Below are 12,899 nucleotides of genomic sequence, written 5' to 3'. Positions count from 1 at the left end.
TTAGTATTTGATGTTAGAGTTGCTACTGGGTATTTTTATTATTGTGTAATTTTCATTAATAGATGGAATAAACATATGGCTAAGAAGAACAATAATTAAATTATCAAAAATAAATATATGATAATTATAAGTAAATTTTGAACTAAAACATTTCAAATATTTCAAACTCCAATTTTAAAGAAAATATTTGGATGAAATGTTCCAAAACCTTTCCTTTGAAGTTTTGCATTTACATTTGTTTTCATTACTTTCTCCAGTTGTGAGCATTTATTAATTTGAAAACAAGTCAGTTAACTTACTGAACTATCTATAGTCATATTTCCTTCTAATGAATTTTCACTTTGTTGCACTTCATAGATTTTTTTTTTTACAAATTGACAGCTTGAAGCAACCCTGTGTCAAGCAAGTCTATCAGCACCGTTTTTCCAACATTTGCTCACTTTGTGTCTTTGTGTCATATTTTGGTAATTCTTGCAATATTTCAGACTTTTTCATTATCATTGTGTTTCTTCTGGTGGTCTGTGATCAATGATCTTTGATGTTACTGTTGTTAATTGTTTGGGAGCTCCACAAACCATGCCCGCATGAGAGTGTGAATTTAATTGATAAATGTTATGTGTGCTCCGACTGCTCTGTTGACCAGCCATTCCCTCTTTACCTCTTTTTGGACCTCCCTATTCCCTGAGACACAACAATATTGAAATTAGGTAATTAATTACCCTATAATGGCCTCTAAGTGCTCAAATGAAAGGAAGAGTCACATGTCTCAAAATCTAGAAGTGAGTAAGCTTAGTGTAGAAGATGGGTCCAAAGCTGAGTCAAACTGAAAGGTATACCTCTTGAGCTAGATGATTAGCCAAGGTGTGAATGCAAAGGAAAAAATTTTGAAGGAAATTAAAAGTGCTACTCCAGTGAATACACACATCATAAGAAAGCACAACAGCTTTGTTGCTGATATGGAGAAAATTTTAGTGGTCTGGATAAAAGACCAAATGAGCCACAACATTCCCTTAAGCTAAAGCCTAATCCTGAGCAAGAGCCTGACTCTTTTTTTTCTTTTTTAAGATTTTATTTATTTATTTATTTGAGAGAGACGGAGACAGAGGGAACACATACAGAGGGAAGGGCAGAGGGAGAGCAAGAAGCAGGCTTCCGCTGAGCAGGGAGCCCCATGTGGGACCGGATCTCAGGACCCTGGGATCATGACAGGAGCCCAAGGCAGCCGCCCAACCGACTGAGCCACCCACATGCCCCAAGAGCCTGACTCTTCAATTCTGTTAAGACTGAGAGAGGTGAGGAAGCTGCAGAAGAAAAGTTTGAAGCTGGCAGAGGTGGGTTCCTGAGGTGTAAGGAAAGGCGTTGTCTCCGTAACAATCCAAGTGCTGGTGTGGAAGCTGCAGTGTTAATCCAGAAGATCTAGCTGAGATAGTCATGGATGACTTGGAGGGGTTCAGAGCTTTGCTGGAGGACGTAACTGCAAATATGTGGAAAGAGCAAGAGAACTAGAATCAGAAGTGAAGCCTGACGATGCGACTGAACAACTATCCCCTAGATAACAACAGCTGCCTTCTCACGGTGACACTCTGAAAGGTGAGGAGGTGCTTCTCACGGAGGAGCAAATGTGTCTTGGGATGGAATCTACTGCTCCTGGTGAATATGCTGTGAAGACTTTTGAAATGATAATAAAGGACTTATAATATACAGACTTGGTTGACAAAGCAGTGGCAGAGTCTCAGAGGATTGACTCCACTTGAAAGTTGTTCTGCTGCAGGTAAAATGCTATCAAACATGGACGGGACTGGAAGAGATTATGCTGAGTGAAATAAGTCAAGCAGAGAGAGTCAATTATCATATGGTTTCACTTATTTGTGGAGCATAACAAATAGCATGGAGGACAAGGGGCGTTAGAGAGGAGTAGGGAATTTGGGTAAATTGGAAGGGGAGGTGAACCATGAGAGACTATGGACTCTGAAAAACAGTCTGAGGGGTTTGAAGTGGCGGGGGGGGGTGGGAGGTTGGGGTACCAGGTGGTGGGTATTATAGAGGGCACGGCTTGCATGGAGCACTGGGTGTGGTGAAAAAATAATGAATACTGTTTTTCTGAAAATAAATAAATTGGAAAAAACAACAACAACAAAAAAACAACATTTGAATGCTACAGAGAAATCATTAGTGAAAGGAAGAGGCAGCTGATGTGGCAAGATTCTTTGTTGTCTTATTTTAAGAAATTGCCACAGTCACCCCAACTCAGCAACCACCATCCTGATCAGTCAGCAGCCCTCAGTATAGGACTCCCTGAAAGCTCAGATGATGGTTAACATTTCTTAGCAACAAATTATCTTTAAATTAAGGTATATATATTCTTTTAGACATAATGTTACTATACACTTAGTAGGCTATAGTATAGTGTAAACATAGCTTTTATATGCTCTGGGAAACCAACATTTGACTTGCTTTGTTGAGGTGATTTGGAACCAAACCTGCGGTGTCTCCAAGGTATGCCTGAGCTATAGATGCTTTATTGTAGTAAAGATTAAATGTTTTATGGTGCTACTATTTCAGTGCTTACCTTAGCATTCACTAAAATAGCAATTACTTTTTGATAAAGATTAATTGCTGATTTGAGTCACTAAAACAAAAGAATTCAAGCTTTCCTCAGGTTTGCCTAGAAAAAATCATCTTCAAGGGCACCAGAGTGGCTCAGTTAAGTGTCTGACTGTTGTTTTACCTCAGGTCATGATCCTTGGGTCATGGGATTGAGCTCCAACCTCCGTGCACTGTCTGCTTGGCATTCTCTCTCTTACCCTGTCCTTCCTGCTCTGCCCCTCTCCCCAGCCCTGTGCACTCTCTCACTAAAGTAAATAAATAAAATCTTTTTAAAAAGCCATCTTCAGTTTTATAAAATAAAAATGTAGAATACAGTAATCAGACTTCACATCTAATGAACAATATATTAAAATGTCCCCATATACTCATTGACTAAAACACTTTCAGTTGGAAAATTATTCATTGATATGTACATATTTTATCAATTAAGGTGGGTTTTACTCAAAATGATATGACTTCTCTTTACAATGACAGCTTCTCATTGTAAGACACATTGTTTTCACTGTTTGTATGAAGCAACAGTGACACGCAGGGACTGATTAGCTTAAATCACAGATGGGTTTGCCTTAGGGAAGTACCAGTAGCCTAGTTTTTCCCATAAAGCTGATAGCCAGAATTCACATAATTTCCAGTCCAAAGCCACAACTGTCCCAATTCCAGTATTTCATTAATTAAATTGGAACATAGTAAAGAGGAAAGGAAGATTGAGCCTGCAAATATTTAATGTCTATATGCTTTTATCTAAGGCTAAAAATATGATTCTGTATATTACTAGGGATTTGTTCTCACTAGGCTAACATCAGTTAAGCAACTCATTTGTATAGCACTTGAAAAATTCATTTGCATCAGTCATCAACACATGGATGCATAATGAGAGTGGGTATTTTTCAGGAAGAGAACACACATTTGATTTGACATTTTCTTGTTGAACTTGCGGCAGCCAGCTTCCCTGGCTTTCTTCCATCTTTTCATCCCACCAAACTTTTCCTCCTACTCATCAAATAATCACAGCATTCTTCACCATAAAACATAGGCAGATGGGTTCCTGTGTCATTATTTGTAATCCGATTGAAAAGATCTGTTTTTGCTTCTCCTGGCCCTCATTCCATAGTTCTCTAAAATCAACATTCAGCTTCTTAAATTCACAATCTTTCTTTTTCTTAGCAAAGAAATGAAACTTACCAATAGCATTTTTTTGCAACTTTTTCATGTACTTTCTAGTCATGCATAATCTGAGAGTTATTCATATAAAATGTTGGAAACTTTTTTCTGAATACAGTAACAATAGCACACTTTTAAAATGCAATGTAGCAAATAAGTATTATCTAATAACAATTTTGTTGAAGTCATCCACCTTTTCCTATAAATGTAAATGTTTCATTATTTAAGCATTCATTTAAAGATTATCATGGGTCCTATTTATTCATTATCATTTATTCTGCATTACCTCATAATTAGATTATTTCTCATTTTCTTTTAATAATTCCTTGAAGCACCATCTAAAAAACACTATGTGTTGAGAGGTCATTCCTCTAGAGTAGCTGTTGGAATTTCTTGGAATGGTTGTCCTGCGGTTCCAGGTTACATTTTTCTTTCCCTATTAGAATGCCCCAAATTGGGGTGCCTGGGTGTCTCAGTAGGTTAAAGCCTCTGCCTTCAGCTCAGGTCATGATCTCAGGGTCCTGGAATTGAGCCCTCGACAGGCTCTGTGCTCAGCAGGGAGCCTGCTTCCCTTCCTCTTTCTCTGCCTGCCTCTCTGCCTACTTGTGATCTCTGTCTGTCAAATGAATAAATAAAAAATCTTAAAAAAAAAAGAATGCCCCAAATTCTCTGTAAAACAAGGGAGGGATATATGATATTATTTTTTATACTGTCCAATCAATACTTTATACCCATATCCTTGAATTTTTTTAACCTATAAAGAACTATATAAATCTAATGTGTGAAAAAACAAAAAGAGCAAACCCCACCAATGACATATGAAATATGGAAAAGTATAGTGAGAATAAGTGTCAGTTTACATACTGAGGTCTGAAACAAAATTTTGCAAAAAGGCATTTTTCCGTTCTACAAATTCATATCCCGGAGAAAGTGAGGATGTTCTCAAAATTCATGGCAGTTGATTAGACACAGTTAAATCTTTGCATAAGGAGTATGAGCCTCTGAATTTTTAGCTTTATTAAAGTGAAGTTTCATATTCTGTATTTAGTAAACACTCCAACCTGATATAATCACAAATTACAGAAATATCTCAGCAGGGGAAGGGGAAGGAAGGGTGGCAGTTACATGAGAGAACCGGTTTCCCAGCCCTTTCACTTGTCCTCTTCATCCTCAATCCATCATCATCTTGTTCCTATCTTGCCAACCCATTCATAAACATACTTTGAAAAGAGTACCCTACAGGAGATTTCAAATTTTCTAGAGACAGGCAACAAAAAGACTGAAATTTATCGGTATATGATTTTTCAACAAAGGACAAATACCCATTTCCTCTCTTTCAGCACATAAACAAAATGCTTATTATTATATTTGAAGCTGCCTACTACATACAGAGCACATTGTTCATTATCAGGAAATATCAATTCTAGAAAGGTAGAAAAATCTCTGCTTCAGAGAGTTTATGTTCTAAAAATAACTTGACACAAGCTATTTCTGATAAGTGATTTAAAAAAATGAGGCGCGAGTGTTGTAAAGATTTCTACTTAACTGATAGATTCTTCTTTAAAAGGATTATTATCTAGCATCGTGTAGTAAAAAATTCATCCATAGTGGGGATTAGGAAATTGTACTGATTTGGGTTCTAGCTTGATTGGGTGTGACCTTGTTTATGTTATTGAACATCTCTGGGCCTCAAATTTACTGTCTGAAGAAAACAAAATTGATTGAACAATCTCTAATTCACATTATTCTGTGTTAGTTCATAGGAAGAAAATGCCATTTTTTTTTCTTTAAGAAAAATTTCCTTTTTGGTGACCAGTGTTTTCAGTTTACCCTGTTAATGAATTTACTGTCTCATTTTCTATCATATCTTTTGAATGTCTGTATGGTGCTTAAGATCTTCTTATATATGTCTGTGTATCTCCCAATACATATATACATATGTTTCTTTGTTTACAAAATAAACAACATTGATATTTTTTAACATGAAAAAGCATTTTTCATGGATATCTAATTCCCATAGCACTCTCTGAGGTATTATATAATTATGTTCACTTTCCAGGTAAAGACTTGGAGACACAGTGAGATTCAGTAGCTAACCCATAGTCAGTAGACAGTAGACAGGAATTGGGGAACTGAGATCCAAGCCCAGACTGTCCAACTCTAGGGCCACTCTACCATATCACCTTCCTATGTTACTGGCTTCATACTACAACCCTACAGTTTTTAAAGTGCTTCTTTTTCTAGGCAGATTGATTTCTTTGTTTTCAAACAGAATTTTATGTGCTTGTTGTTGGCTGTGTCATTCCATCTTGTCTGCCATCTTGATTGACATAGTTTCAGGCAGCCATTGTATCAATGGAGCAGAGTTGCTATCTGAGATTAATCCTATGCATCATCATATGTATATAACAATGGCTCCCAAATTTAAAGCCTTAACTGTTCTTTTGAGCACCTGTACTGCACCATAGATTCCTCAGTTAACATCTTATTTCCCCCAAATTTGTAATGCCCTTGTATTATCTTACAGGTAAATATACCACCAAGTGTCTCCAAGGAGGAGGAATTCTAGATTACTTCCTCTCCCTCATCACCTGTACCCAGTCTTTACAACCTGATATTTTTGCTTTCTTCATGTCTCTCAAATCCCATTCTTCTCCATTTTCATCATTATCACTTCTTGTCTGGATTATCACAATAGCTTTCTTATATTCTCCCTACATCTCCTGCCATGCTCTGTTCCAGTTTATCCAGCATAGATCTGGCACAGTAATCTTAAAAAAAAATTATTCCTTTGGTTTTTCCCAAATCCTTCAAATTTTCAGTAAAAACTCAAAACTCTGTATCATAACTTCTAAGGTTTTTCTTGACTTCCTTCTCTACCTCTCTCATCTCTTCTCCTGATATCCTTCACCTCAGATGAGTTTCAGCCACTCTTCCCATATCTCCCAGCTCTGCTATGTGTTCCTCCACTAAAACTACCAAGTGGGATCATATTCCCTCATGCTTAGAGCTTTGAAGTTATACAGACCTGGTTTGAATTGCTCACCTACCACTTACCAGCGTATTTAGGCCAAGTTGGATAAGTAATGTGACCTCCCTGAGTCTTAGTTTCTTCATCTGTGAAATGGGCATATTAAAGGGCTTATCCCACAGAACTGTTAGAATTAAATGAAATAATTAATGTAAAGCCCTTATTATGATGCTTGGAATATAGTAATTGCTTAATGAATGTTGATACTACAACTAATGTAATGCATAAAATCAAATGAATAAAAATTAATGAATAAATGAACACAGTAATGGAATTAAATCTATGGAGGAGAGATAAATGCGCCGGTTCAGTGATGGAGAGGTTCAGGATGAGGTCAAGTAAATAAACATTTCATATTTGTCAATTTCCTGCCTTGAAATTTGTTTCATAGTTGATATTATTTTAATAAAAGAAAAAAACAATCAAAAGATTGTTGGTCAAGGCTTTCATTTTATATGTCTACTGCCATGTTCTTCTTGTCACTTGAGAGGTACTTTTTTACTACTTCCAAAATTGTAGTCTTTGTACATCTTTAATGAATCAGAATCAGCACAATGCACTTTCTATTGAGAGAGCCATCTGAGGTTCCTGGCCTGAGGGGCACGGATGAAGGAAAGCTGGTGTCAGCACATTTAGCGCACATCAGAGAACAATTGAGCAGTGTGCAGAGTCTGTGCAATCACTCGCTCTCATTAGATACTTCTTAAATGTTTGCATGCTTGCCAGTGGCGAAGATGGCAAACTTCAAGTAACTGGGAACAAAATTTTTATTGTCCCCCACAGTTCTATAAAAACTGTATTTAAGATTTTTGGGGTGTTTTTGTTTTTGTTTTCGCTTTTTTCCTGAATGACTTTCCACTTTAAACCCTTGGTCAAGAGTCAATGTCTGTAGTTAGTACCTGGAGTCCTTAGCAGATGGAGTGACAGGGATTAACAGGCATTTCTGTAGGTGGGAAAGTGTACACAGCAAGGTAATAGTAGCTAACATATTCAAAATCTTTATAATTTAACTTGTGATTCCCATACGTGATCTCTCTTGGGCTGTTTTCTCATATATGATCTCATATGGGCAGGGGAAGCATTTTTATTAACTTTCCTTTATACTTGAGGAAGAATTTAGGGTAATAGAGTATCTGTCAGTTGCTCAAATTCACTTGTTAGTAAGTGGTATAGTTAGGGTCGTTTACAGTGAGTCATATACCCTTCCCCACTCATATCCAAATCATTTCAGAGGCTGATTTTATAATGGATCTCTAAATTGAAGAGGCAAGAAATATTTACTACCATTGGGAGAACAGATATATGGCAGATGTGCTTCACTGTAGGCAGTTAAGACATTTAGGGAAGTATGTCCCGTGGGGTGATGGCATCCATCAAAATCGTTACTACTTGGCGAAGGTAGGAGGCAAGCAAATTAGGTGGAGAAAAAGTAACTACTTTCTCTTGCTTTATCCACCATTTCAACCAGTCACAACCAGTGTTAACTGACTTAGTGAGATTTTTGAACTTGACTGTGATCCGTTTTACATGCTCTAGTTCCCCTCTAGAAAAGAAAAGTCTCCCAGAGCAAACAATCTTCACTTCAAAATCATGTATGTAACTACTAATGCCTTAAAATACTTACCATTATTCCTAACTTTTTAACCTATGTCTTCTACCATTATTTTAAAATCTTTATTGGGACAATTTCAGAGTCTCTCCTATATTTGAGTGTCATTATTTTCTGAAGTCTGGGCATGAGTGGTTGTGGTTCTCTGAATTCTCCATGTCTTCTTTTTCACTTCAATGATGTATTCAGGGTGCCTGGGTGGCTCAGTGGGTTAAGCCACTGCCTTCGGCTCAGGTCATGATCCCAGGGTCCTGGGATCGAGTCCCGCATTGGGCTCTCTGCTCAGCAGGGATCCTGCTTCCCTCTCTCTCTCTGCCTGCTGCCTCTCTGTCTACTTGTGATCTCTGTCTGTCAAATAAATAAATAAAATCTTTTAAAAAAATGATGTATTCAATAAATACTTTTGAGCATTTACAAAGCATGAGAGGCACAAAGATAAATGCATTATATTCCCTGACCTCACCTTTGGTTGAGAGAAGTTATCAGTATCATTTCTAAAATAGGGAGGTAAGTATGTTAATAGTTGTGTCAATCCAGATCATTGCTGACTCTAAGGAAACTTGAATGTCTTTATCTGCTAGAAGCAGGGATTTCCTCTGGCAAGCAAGATCACAGCTGATGTTGGAAAAGCCTTGGTACTCCCTATGCCTATATTCCACCTACCAAAAGGCTGCAGCAATCAATTCACTTGGAAACCCTATGGTAAATATAATCCATTAGGGTTCACGCTATTGTTATCTCTGGTCATCACCTCATATACAAGCCCCTCCAATCATCTGCTGTTTTCTGCATTCTCACCTTTAGAATATTTTAGGCTTCCTGCCTACGATCTATCCTTAAGGTATTCCTCTCTGCATGGTTTCCCAGACCTGATCTCTATATTCTACTCTGAAACTCTCTGAACGTAGTTAAAAAGTTTTCCTATCTTCTTCCAACTAATGGCCTTAACTGAAACTGAGACTTCACTTATGAAAACCCTTCTCCTATTTAAGTGGGGAAATCTATGATCAGGAGGGAGGTGTTCACAAGAGTTTGTGTGGATTTATGGCTTACCTACAAGAATTCTCAATAATAGTTGTTTGTTATAGTGTTGCTTTTGGAAGCCATGACGTGATAGTTCCCCAGAGCTGTTCCCACAGTCCTGAAGTCTGTCAGTAGGAAGGACCTGACATTTGGTTCGATCTTCAAATATCAGAGTACCTGAGAAAATAAGAACATAAGAATAAACCACTTAGTCATGTCCAGACTGTTTTATGCAATCAAGTTTTATTTCTCTGACCAAGGATGTGTCCATTCTGCCTTACAAGCAATCACCTCAATTAAAAAAAAATGTATTTCAAATAGACTTGTCTCATACCATAATGTATTTTTTTTGTCTATGAACTTTTCTGTAATTTTTAAGCTTATTTAAGCTTTTTATTTTTTCCCTTTTAATCTGCTTTTCACTTCTATCTCTTAAAGTAGAGTTTGGTTATATTTGCTTGCTGTTGGGTAAAGTACTACAAGCAATTCTGTGTTATTTTGTATAAATGAGTAATGGTTACAGAAGAAATCAAGCACACACACATTCAAGAAATAAGGACATGATTTAGCTAGCAATAATACTGTTCTAAGCCTAATCCATACTTTTTAGGGATGACTCAGAAGGCAATTCAAGACCATGCAAAAGCCTGAGGAATAACACAGCTTGTTATGATAAATATGTGGAAGTGTTAACAGAGTTTTCAGATTCTCTGAGAAATTTGCTTTTATTTTAAATGTAAAAAAAATGTTAATGTAAAGTACTTTATAAATAGAATTATATGTGCTATTCCTGAGAGACAATAGGAGTGTTAGTGTCAAGGTCACTTTCTTGAACTCCAGAAACTTCTTGCAAAGAGTAAATCACTAATCTGTTTTCTAGATTTCATTATCTTCTTTCAAAATCATACTAATATTTTTGCCTATGCCAGTAATATTTCCTAATTCCACTTCCTCCGTGCCAGTAAGACACAACGCTGAACTACAAAAGACATGGGCACTGAAGTCACAATCCTGTGAATGTTAACTCCTCTTACTAACTCTGTGACCAGGGACCTCTTAAAAACAATTTGTAAAATATTTCTTTGTTTTAGTTTCCTACTCTGTAAAATGGAGATAATTTTTAGCATATTAAGTTCTTGTAAGAAGTAAATGAGACAATTTGGGTAAAGCATTTAGAACTGTTCCCGACATATACTCTGTCCTCAGCAAATGCTTTCTATTAACAACCACCACTTTTTTTTTCTTTAAAATTAGCAGTTCATAGGTGAGGTCCTATTATTTTAAGCTTTAGTGAACACATCTTTGTTAACTTGAAATGGAACATATCATCTTCTAATAGTTGTTTTTTCAGATGGAAGAGGCCTAATCCCCTGAATCTGTGCTTATCACAGATGTCATTGTGCCCACGGCATCTGGCAGCTGAGAAACGATGAAATATTGTGGAGGCCGAGGGAGAATTCAGTTTTGTTCTAACCCCTCAATCTGCAAGTTTGCTCTCATAGTGAAGTGAAGTCAGCTTTTCTAGATCTTCCTTTGAATTTTCCTACTCCTGCTCTTGGATTGCATGGAATGTATAATCATTCTTGTCATTGGACAAATCTTCTGGTTTAAAATAGCCATTGTATTTCAGATACAACTTGTCTTTTCCATTTCAACATGCCCAGTTCCTACAAGGTTTCCTGATGACTGTTTTCTTAACATGTATCATCCTGGTCACTATCCTTTGTTCATAGTGTCTTAAAGTGTTTTTGGAGTAGAATGCACTATTCTAGATACCAAAAAGAATTATGGGATTTGCCTTTTGTGGGCACTGTGTTTCCATTAATGCAGCATAAGATTGTATTCATTTTGGAAAAGCCTTGCTATCCTGTTGGCTACTGGACTTGAGCTCCATGACAATAGCTGAGGTTTTTTGTTTTTGTTTTTTTTTTTTAATTGGAACAACTTGTTCTTACAACAAGTTATAGGTTTCCTCATTGTGTCATTGTGCTGATGTAGTTTGAATCTAATTCTAAGACTTCATAGTTTTATCTGTCAAATTCTGTGTTGTTAGTTTCATGTCATTGCTCCAGTATATTGGAAACTGTAAATCATTATTATAATATATATTAGTATTTGATCTTGACATTATGGCATCTGAAAACTTGACAAGTACACCTTAATATATACTATATAATGATGACAACCCTATTGATAAAGAAGTAGATTGAGACAAAGCCTAATACACAAGTGGTTGACATGCTGGACACATCTATTCAGGTTGTAAATTACTGATAATCAGTACACTTTAATCACTAGCATTATTTTATCTCTCTCATCATTGATATTTACTCTAACTGGGTGATTTATTGAATGAATCTGCTGGTTTCTTCATCATTCTGTGAGGGACAGTAGTTCCCCCTTATCTGTGGTTTCACTTTCCAGTGTTTCAGTTACCTGCAGTCAACTGTGGTCAGGAAACAGATGATCTGTCTTCTAACATATGGTCAGAAGTTCAGCAGTAGTCTAACACTTCATCACAGTGTCCACACCATTCACCTCAGTTCATCTTATCACATGGGCATTTTTTCATCTCACAACATTACAAAAATAAGGGTGAGTATAGCTCAATAAGGTATTTCAAAAGAGAGAGAGACCATATTCACATAATTTTTATTGTCTATTTTTATAGTTGTTCTATATTATTATTAGTTGCTGTTATTAATCTCTTACATGCCTGGTTTATAAATTAAACTTTATCATAGGTATGTATGTATAGGCAAAAAATAGGGTTTGGTACTGTCTGTGGTTTCAAGCATCCCTGGCGGATTGTGGAATGTATCCCCCACAGATAAGGAAGGACTACTACTATAAATCATTGGGACTGGAATGCCAGACTCACTCAAAGCCTATATATATTCTCTAGCTATTTCCACATCTCTCCTCAGAGTCAAATTTTTGTTTTGTATGTGTGTGTGCATGCATACACACACACTTCTTCCTTACTTATAGAAGTTTGAAATAATGTGATATAAAATAATTTATCATACCCTAGCTTTTTTTTAGCATTTCCAAAGTTATGAAATAATGTAGGAGAATATGAACTTTAATGGCTGCATGATTTGCCATAAAATAGATTCAGCATAATGTATGAAACAAATTCTTAGATTAAGTATATATCCAAATTTTGGCTATAATGACTAATCTTAGGACAAAAATAATTACAGCCAAATAATTCTCAACATTTTTGGATAAATGCCTAGGAGAGATTAATTAAACAGTCATAAATTTACATATACATATGGCTGCATCCATATTTATAGTTCTTTTAAGAAAAGATATATTTTTATTTTAGAATATATATGAAATACCAGGAAAGATTGAGAAGTTAAAAAAATTATTGTCCATGACTCAGAGAAAGGTTATCAATATGTATACATATATTTCACATATTTTGATATATCTATTTAAAATATAAAAAGGGAGTTA

General features: G+C 36.2%; 1 long non-coding RNA gene across 1 annotated transcript in view; it reads right to left on the bottom strand.

Annotated features, from left to right (window-relative positions):
• Positions 1-1,185: 1,185 nt before the first annotated feature.
• Positions 1,186-12,899, bottom strand: part of LOC122904115 — a 95,659-nt gene continuing 83,945 nt past the window's right edge. Inside the window, exons 3-4 of the long non-coding RNA XR_006384156.1 lie at positions 9,462-9,608; positions 1,186-1,474 (exon numbers count right to left, since the gene is read on the bottom strand). This is a non-coding gene — a long non-coding RNA (uncharacterized LOC122904115). The remainder of the gene's footprint in view (positions 1,475-9,461; positions 9,609-12,899) is intronic.

The sequence above is a fragment of the Neovison vison genome, chromosome 4 (genome assembly GCF_020171115.1).
Source record: "Neovison vison isolate M4711 chromosome 4, ASM_NN_V1, whole genome shotgun sequence".
Taxonomy (NCBI): Eukaryota; Metazoa; Chordata; class Mammalia; order Carnivora; family Mustelidae; genus Neogale; species Neogale vison.
The sequence above is the reverse complement of the archived record's forward strand: the minus strand, read 5'-3'. Positions and strand labels throughout refer to the sequence as shown.